This window comes from Scyliorhinus torazame, unplaced genomic scaffold (genome assembly GCF_047496885.1).
Source record: "Scyliorhinus torazame isolate Kashiwa2021f unplaced genomic scaffold, sScyTor2.1 scaffold_1517, whole genome shotgun sequence".
NCBI classification, from domain to species: Eukaryota; Metazoa; Chordata; class Chondrichthyes; order Carcharhiniformes; family Scyliorhinidae; genus Scyliorhinus; species Scyliorhinus torazame.
Window position 1 is genome coordinate 35,888 of NW_027309244.1, and position 9,108 is coordinate 44,995.

Below are 9,108 nucleotides of genomic sequence, written 5' to 3' on the forward strand. Positions count from 1 at the left end.
CCCACAACCCACAGATGTGCAGCGTAGGTGGATTGACCACGCTAAATTGCCAATTCATTTAAACAAATGAATTGAATACGCTACATATATTTTTTTTAATGACATGTCATGGTCGACATAAACGTGTTGGAAGGAAGGGTCAGTTTGCCTGCTCTATGACTGTATCGTCACCGACTCCCCAATTACTTCATCAAAACAAAGAAGTGGTGTATTCTATTTCCGGTAAATGTTGCCCGAACCTTTCTTGCACTGTCCAGAAAAATCCCAGATTCTCCAGTCTCTTTATATAACGCATTTCCCTCATCACTGCGACCGTTCGATTGATGTACTCCAAGTCTATTTCCAAGGCCTGGCATTCCTTAACAGTCTGGTGCACAGCATTGGAGACAAGTTAGAACTATTGGTGCACAAAGATTTAGCAGAACTCCCTTTGTTACTCCATGTTGTTATTTCCAGAACACATATCTGTTATCTGTTTCTTTCAAGGATGTCATGCCAACGCGCTTTAAGGTCCACCTCCTTCGGCGCCTCATTTTTCTACTCCATTTACTTTACATTCAAAACACTGTAAAGCTGCCAATTCCCTGTCCAGTTCAACAGATGAGGATACCTCATTGAATGTTGTGAAGGAAAAGATAGGTAGATTTTTGAACAGTAGAGGAACTCAGGGTTATGATGAGCGGGCGCCTAAGTGGAACTGAGTCCACAAAAAGATTAGCCGTTATCTTATTGAATTGCGGAGCAGGCTCGAGCGGCCATATGGCCCATTCCTGCCTCTAGAACATAGAACATAGAAAAATACAGCAGAGAACAGGCCCTTCGGCCCACGATGTTGTGCCGAAACTTTGTCCTCGATTAAGCATAGATTATCACCGAATCCAGTGCAGAAGGAGGCCACCCAGCCCACCGAGTCCGCACCAGCCCCCGGAAAGAGCACCCTACCCAAGGTCAACACCTCCACCCAACACTAAGGGCAATTTTGGACACTGAGGACAATTTACCATGGCCAATCCACCTAACCTGCACATCTTTGGACTGTGGGAGGAAACCGGAGCACCCGGAAGAAACCCACGCACACACAGAACTGTGGGTGTACGTACACCACATAGACTGCACTAGTTCAATAAGTTAGCTCTCCACCACCTTGTCAAGGGGTAATAAGAACTGGTAATGAGCCGAGCCAGCGACACCCACATCCCATGAATGAATGAAAAAAACCTCTTGTTCTCCTCATTCTTCCAACAGAAACGACTCAATTCATGTTCTCCTGCATTAAAATTAATCAGTTGTGTTCCCTTCGCATTATACATCTCTGTGTCGTATGTAAGTGCATCCCTCCTCGCTCCTCGTTACACTCTCCTGCTTCCTCGCATCTGTGATTGTATTCATTTTAATTGTGCCGTTTTTTCAGATTATAATCCACTCCCGACAAGTCAGTGTTGAGTTTGCAATCAGTCGTCACTGTTCCTTTCTTTCTAATTGCAGATTTACATAAACCACATCTCTCAGTTGATTTGGATGGTGTTAGTGAGGGTGGAGATATCACTTTCAATTGTACAAGCCCCCTGGAGCGTCCTGGCATTGCATTTTACTTATACAGGCAAGAAGAACCTCCTTTAGTCAGTGTCAAACCCCCTGATGAAGACAGACATGCTGTCACCTTCGCCATCAAGAATATCGACCACTCGAAAATAGGAAACTATACCTGTCAGTATGAAGCAAACATCAATGGAAGAAACCTATCCTCGCCTCATAGTGACGCTGTCAGGATCACTGTTAGAGGTAAGTGAGATTGGCTATCAATATATCCATCCGATTTTACTGAAGGTTTTCCCCGCATTAATTTCAATCAGCGATCCTGGTGACACTAACTACTGTAATTAACAATTCAAACGTATGTGGGCATGGGACAGATTTTTTCCCCTCCGCAGGTTTCCAGTATTGACCTAATGGATTGTGAGCATCACAGGTGTAACACACATAGAGGTGGGAATAATGGAACATCTGTCTGATAGTTGGCACACGGTGGTATCTCATGAAAATTCTCATGACTTACAGCCAAAATGAGCAATCGGTCTGGTGTAAATGAAACGTAAGACTTCTTAAAATCAATGGATTGATTTGAACCCCATTGCTGATTAGCAGTTTTCACTGTGGAACACTTTTTAAAAACTAGGAAAAACGGACTGATACAATCAAATTATCCAAACAATGTTAAACCAAAATAAAAACATTATAAAATATACCACAAGGTCGGAAAATGCTGTATCATGTTACATGCAGAAGTGAAACGGCCAAATGGCGTTTTAACTGGAAGTTTTCAAAATAATGATGAGCTTTGATTGGTCACATAAGCAATATATCTGTGCAGTGGCGAGGGAATGTCTAAACAGGAGATGTTGATTGAACATCATTGACGAAACGAGCAGAGCTGAGATTATTATAGTGTCTTCTCTGTAGGCATTTTTTGTGACGTGGCGAATGCAGCTAGAAATCTTGGTGGAAGCATATTCAGTAACTTTCAAATGGTAACTGGAATATATACTGAATTAAAAGTTAATGGAGGATGAAGAACGAAAAGGTTTGGTGGGAGATAGAGACTAATTGAATATGGGATTAAATGCGACAGCACAGATGTTATGGATCGAAGGATCTCCTCCTCGTTTGGATAATTGTGTGTTCCTACATCTAGTTTTCAACTTCTGTTTATTTTCTCTCCCTCTGGCCTGGAGAAACTGTTTGTGCCTGCAGTATTCCCGTCTCAATTAGTGTCCCAACAGCAGTACCACATTGTTGACCTTGGGTAGAAGATGCTCATTCACAATGTTCTGTTCTTTCTCCCATTGTCTCATTCAGAAAGTGAGTCTATTGCTCCCCTAGCGGCTGGTGTTGGTTCTGCTGCGGGTCTAATTCTCATCCTGGCTCTCCTGGGCGCCTGCCTCTGGCGGAAAGGTAGGTCATACTCGGTATAACAACAGGTCATCGTACATGCACCGACCAAGGTGAATGTCGCCTCTTCGTGAACACTATGACCCAATTCGGTAAACAATCCAGCCAATTGGGCACCACGGTAGCACAAGTGGATAGCACTGTGGCTTTGCAGTGCCAGGGTTCCAGGTTCGATTCCCCCGCTGGGTCACAGTCTGTGCGGAGTCTGCACGTTCTCCCCGTGTCTGCGAGGGTTTCCTCCGGTTGCTCTGGTTTCCTCCTACAGGTCAAAGACGTGCAGATTAGATGGATTGGCCATGATAATTTGCCCTTAGTGACCCAAAAAGGTTCCAAGGGGTTATTGGGTTACGGGGATAGGGTGGAAGTGAGGGCTTAAGCGGATCGGTGCAAACTCGATGGGCCGAATGGCCTCCTTCTGCACTGTATGTTCTATGTTCTATATAATTGTCTCTGACATGTAGTGCATGTCGAACATCACATAAAGGATGAGATAGCCAATGACGAATCTTGAAGAATCATAGGCAGAAAATAACCTTGGGCAGATGAGTAAATATCAACTGTTACTCGAAAATTCAGTGGCACTGTGTTCACAAGAGCTAAACGAGTGGCTGGGCTGGTGACTCACAACCATACAGCTGATTTTGCACAGGTATTACTTTGCTATCACTTGCGACAGAACGTGCAGTATCGCTTTGGAGGGTTAAAAAAAAAGCAAATGTCTACCCCAGCACTGTCAGATTACGAACAATGGAGCCTGGGTTCAGAGAGGTGATTTTAAACACGGTGTTCAAAGAAGACATGATATGGAATCTGCAACATGACAGAAAAGACAAAGGAAGACAGCAACAAGTTGGTAAAATATAATCTTGTACATATATATGGAAATTGTTCAATCAGCGTTGAGACTAAGGAATGACTGCCATGGACTATACTAGTGACGAATGGCTTTGCATCATTCACCCAATATCTGGATGTTGCAATGGGCTCAGGGCACCGCAGCGACACTCTGGGGGATGTGTGAAATTGACTTCCTTGTCTAAGGTACAGCTTCTCCACACGATTCTTCAATCCACTGATTCCAACCCCACTGCCATCGGCCATTGTGGAACTCACATCAATTGAAATGGACATTGAGTTTGATATCAGCACACGCCCCACCTTTAGACACATCCGCTACATTAGACGCACCAACTGCTCAATGGACACTTGCCCATAGAAACCCCCACCACACTGGAATTTTCCAGGTCATTCCACTGAGTCACACACTGGTTTCAGTTCGCACAGTGGACGCTCATGCCAACACCTCTGTCGGGAAGAAATTCCTTCACTTTGCAAACTTCCCCACATATCAAGACAATATTCTTTTGCAAGTGTTTAATTAAAGGTCTTCTCCTTGAATGTTTTCTATTGCTCATAGATCTTACTGCTCAAAGTCTCTTAAACAATCTACCATCCCAACAAATATACCAGAGTTTTCTTCGCTGAATGCTAGCCGGGATGTTATCATTTTTTTAAACCGGACATCTCTCAATTCCATTAATTCTTTATTCATTCCTCATACCGCTGACCTAAATGGACTTCCAAACAGGAACTATTCTTTCTCATCCCCAATTCCAATCGCACCCTCGACATAGCTTTGAATCCAATGACTTGCTCTCCCTTGTCTGCATAACCACCTCTGCCAAGTTCTGAATTCAGTCCGTTAACAGCTTCATTTTCATTACCCTCACCCAAACTCCAAACAAAACTGTTTAGTCGTGTAAATTCGGCTTACACCGTCGTAATAATCACACACAGTGCCATCCACTAACACGACAGTGGGAATCACTCTGGATGGGACGTGAACTAATTCTTCAGGGCACTTTTTATAGAATCCCTACTGTTATGGGCTAGGCGTTTTCATGACACCAAAATGTATCATAGAGTTCAAACAACCTCCCCCTTTAATGTATTTTTGGCTTTTCCGAGCACACGACTTGTTCCCTAGAAGTAGGATTACAATTATGGACACGTGGGGTTTTAAACACAAAACAATGTTTATTCCATGACCTCAACTTAACATCTTAAATAAACATTGGATCTCTTAACACCCCTTACTTCAAAGATATCTCCGAAAATATTGCAACAGTAAACAATTCCTCTAAATGTTCCTTCAAACTTCCAAGAGACTTAACACCTTTAAACAGAATCACATCAGGTTAAAGGCTTTACTCTTATGAGTTTAAATCACCCAAATGATCCAGAGATAGTCTTTCATGGCAGAGATCCAGCTCACTGCAAACACAGACACTCCCAATCTCTTTTCAAACTGCAAAACTAAACTGCAAAATGGCTGAACTGCTCAGCTCCACCCACTCTCTGACATCACTGTTTTCTTAAAGGTACATTGCTTAAACATCCATGTCTTAAAGGTACTTTCACATGACACTGCAGTGCGGAAAGAGACCATTGGGCCCATCAAATCTACTTCGGCCCGTAGGAAGAGCACGCTACTTAAGCCCATGCCTCCACCCCATCTCTGTAACCCATTCATCCTATCTAACCTTTTGGATAGTAAGGGGCAATTTAGCATGGCAAACCCACCTGACCTGCACAGCTTTGGACGGTAGGAGGAAAAGCGGAATATCCGGAACAGCCCACGCAAAACGAGGAGAAAATGGAAACCCCATGCAGGCAGTCCTCGAAGCCGGAATTGAACCTGGGTCCCTGGCGCTGGGTGGCAGCAGTGCTAACCACTGTGCTACAATGCCGCTAAGATTCAGAATCAGCAGTCAAACAACCTGAAAGTCTCCATTCATATTTAGATTGGCACTGGCGTCTCAAAGAGCCTCACTGCTCTTTGAAATTCTATGAAACTTCCATTCCTGCAGACGCAGAATTGGTTCGCGGTTTCTAACCCGTGTGTTTCCTTCACAGAGAAAAGAAAAGAGAACAGTCAAACCAGGTGAGACCATTCCCGCTAATACTCAGTGACATGGGTCAGCATAATGCTCAGAACGATTCGATGATTAGAAGAATGTGTGCTCTCTGGGTGCAGTGTGAATTGTGTCTTTAAGATACGAGATTTAGCAACTTACATGTAAATAAGCATCTATCAGACACACGCACACTGGAAAACACAAATACACATGCAGAAACACAAAGAGACACGATTCACAAATCATAGATGCACCCACACACGTGCAAACATTCGAAATGAAACCTTCGCACTAATTCACTGTCATCCACCCATGGCCAAGGGCGGACATGTGACAAAGTCACTCAGACACACAAAAACACAAGAACGCCTACATTCACACACGCACACACTCGCGCACACCCTCACACATTCTCATGCACAGTCACATTCACCAACACGTACCGACATGACACACACGCTTTCAGAATCTCAAATTCACTCACACATTTACACACGCACTCACAAATCAGATACTCACACTCATACATGCAGGATGTAAATACAATCCACACTCCTACATACACACTCACACCAATCTCGCAAGTGCACTATCACACGCATAAATTCTCCCACGCACACACTCACAATTGCAGACTCAGACACGATCCACACACTCACATTCACACACTCAGACCATCAAACGCACCACATACTCACTCACACAGGCATCCATTGACACACAGACTCATGCGCATGATAGGAGGGATGTGAATGAACTGAAAATGGTGTGGAGGAAATTGACCATGATGAAGCAAAGTACTGCGGATTCTGGGACCGGAGACATAAACAGAAAATTTAGTGACACTCTCAGTAGGTCTGACAGCCTCTGTTGAGAGAGAAGCAAGCTTTGAGTCTGGATGACTCTTTGTCAAAGCTGTGGGGAACTGGGGATAGGGTCAGATTTATACTCGTATTAGTGGCGGGGCGGTGGTATTTGAGCTGGACAGAGCCCCAGCTTTATGTGGAGATTGAGAGAGATGTCATGGGAAGTAATATCAAAGAATGTAAAAGGGTTGACCAAGGTTAATAATGGTGCTGACAGTGACACACTGAGAGATTAGAATACATTAATGGTAGAACACAGGTATGTGGCGTGTGAAAGCGCAATTAGGAACACGTTGCATAGGCCCAAGTTGGATAGGGAATGGGGGGGAACAATGGTGATGAAAAAACATATCGATGGAAGAATCGAAAATACGTTATATAATTTGTTTTTAAGTAGTTGAAGGTGCAGGAGAGAGGTCGGAGTCTTAAGATGTTAAACTCAGTGCTAAGTCCGGGAGGCTGTAACGTTCCTGATCAGAAGATATGTTGTTCCGCCTGTTGGCGCAGGGCTTCACTGGAACATCGCAGCAGGCCAAGGACGGACATGTGGACGTGAGCGCAGGACGGTGAGTTCAAATGGCAGCGATAGGAAGGTCTGGGTCCTACTTGTTGGCGGACCCATGGTGTTCTGCAAAGCGGTCACCCAGTCTGCGTTCAGTATCTCCAATGTAGAGTAGGTAGCATTGGGGGCAGCAAAAACAATAGTCCAGTTACACGTGAGCGCTGCGTCACTTGAAAAGAGCGTGTAATCATTTGTGTGCATGCAGAGGTGCAGTGGGAAGAGAATGAGATATTTAGGGGTTGGGGGAGTAGACTACGGTCTCCCGGATGGAACGGGTCCTCCGAAATGCTGACATGGGGAGTAACGAAAGATGTGTTTGACGGTGGCATAATGCTGGAGTTAGCAGAACTGGCTGATGATGATCCTTTGAATGTGGAGGGTGGCGGATTGGAGGGGGGAGGGAGGACAAAGGAAACTTGTCATTTTTCTGGGAGGGAGGGGATTTACCAGGCTGTTGCTTGGGCTGGGGAGTATTAGTTATGAAGAGCGAGAGACGTGGGTCGTGTTCCATGGAACTGATTGGACTGAGGGAGGAATAAATGTAAATACGTTGATAAAAATCAAAATAAACGTGAATTAAGTTGCAAGAAAGAGCTCACAGTCAGAAGATGTTAAGTCCAGAAGGCTGCAACGTGCCTAATCGTAAGATGGTGTTGTTCCTCCAGTTTGCGCTGGGCTTCAGTGGACATTGCAGCAGGCTAAGGAAGGGCATGTGAATGTATAGAATTATGAGGGGTGCATATAGTGTAGACAGGAAGAAACGTTCCCCCTTGTTTAAGGCATCAATTGCGATGGGGTATAGTTTAAAGTAAGGGGCATGTGGTTTATAGGGGATGAGAGGGGAAAAACATTTTTTCCCAGTGCGTGGTCGGAGTTTTGAACTCATTGCCTGAATTTGTGATGGTGGCAAAGACAAATGGAACAGAAAATGAATATTTAGATGAACACTTGCGATTCAAGGAGACAAGGTTATGGGCCAAGTGGTGGAAAATCTGATTCGAAAAGATAGGTTTGGCCACCGCAGATGAGAGAGGCTGAAAGGCCTTTCTGTACAGTATAACTTCATGATTCTATGGCTATGCACACTCATACACCACTCACACACTCACAAATCACTGTCACACACATACACGCACGCACATGCGTAGTCACACACCAGTCCCACATCCGCACAGCACCCAAACGCACAGACCACTGACATAGCGACACGCACACACCACTCAAACACACACTCTATTTCTCACATACACGCATACCTATACACACATAAACAGACCGCCAACATAATCGCAGGCAGAGCTTCAAAAACGCACAAAACTTTCACATAAACACCCGCACTTAAATACTGACACAGGGACACACCCACGGAAACACGCACATGCAGACACAGTAGCACTCAGACTCACCACAAGACACACAAACCCGCCAGTGCGCGTGCGCGTGCACAAACACACACACACACAATTAAATAGAACCTCAGGCTCTCACTCACACTGAAACTCATATATGCACACAACATGCACACCCTCAAGCACCGACACACATGCACATTCAAAAATGTTTTCGCGCACACATGTCAAAACACAACCCTTCAACTGATGTATTTAAATTTCAGTTATGGGCTGAAGCCGTGACACAGAAACATTTCTTGGCCATTCCAATTGTAAAGTATTTACACAATACACCGGAATAATCCCTACATCTCATTCAGTAACAGATAATCTATCACCTGGGGTGATACCAGATGAAGAGGACTGAATGTTTTTTTTCTGTTACTTGAAGGGACACAGTGTCTCCTGCCGACCAAAGCGAT

At 44.5% G+C, this 9,108-nt stretch overlaps 1 long non-coding RNA gene across 1 annotated transcript; it reads left to right on the top strand.

Moving 5' to 3' along the window:
• The first annotated feature begins 1,491 nt into the window (after nt 1-1,491).
• Nucleotides 1,492-9,108, top strand: LOC140407373 (uncharacterized). Its single transcript, XR_011939635.1, has 4 exons — nt 1,492-1,782; nt 2,857-2,952; nt 5,866-5,893; nt 9,078-9,108. It is a non-coding gene; the product is annotated as an uncharacterized lncRNA (long non-coding RNA).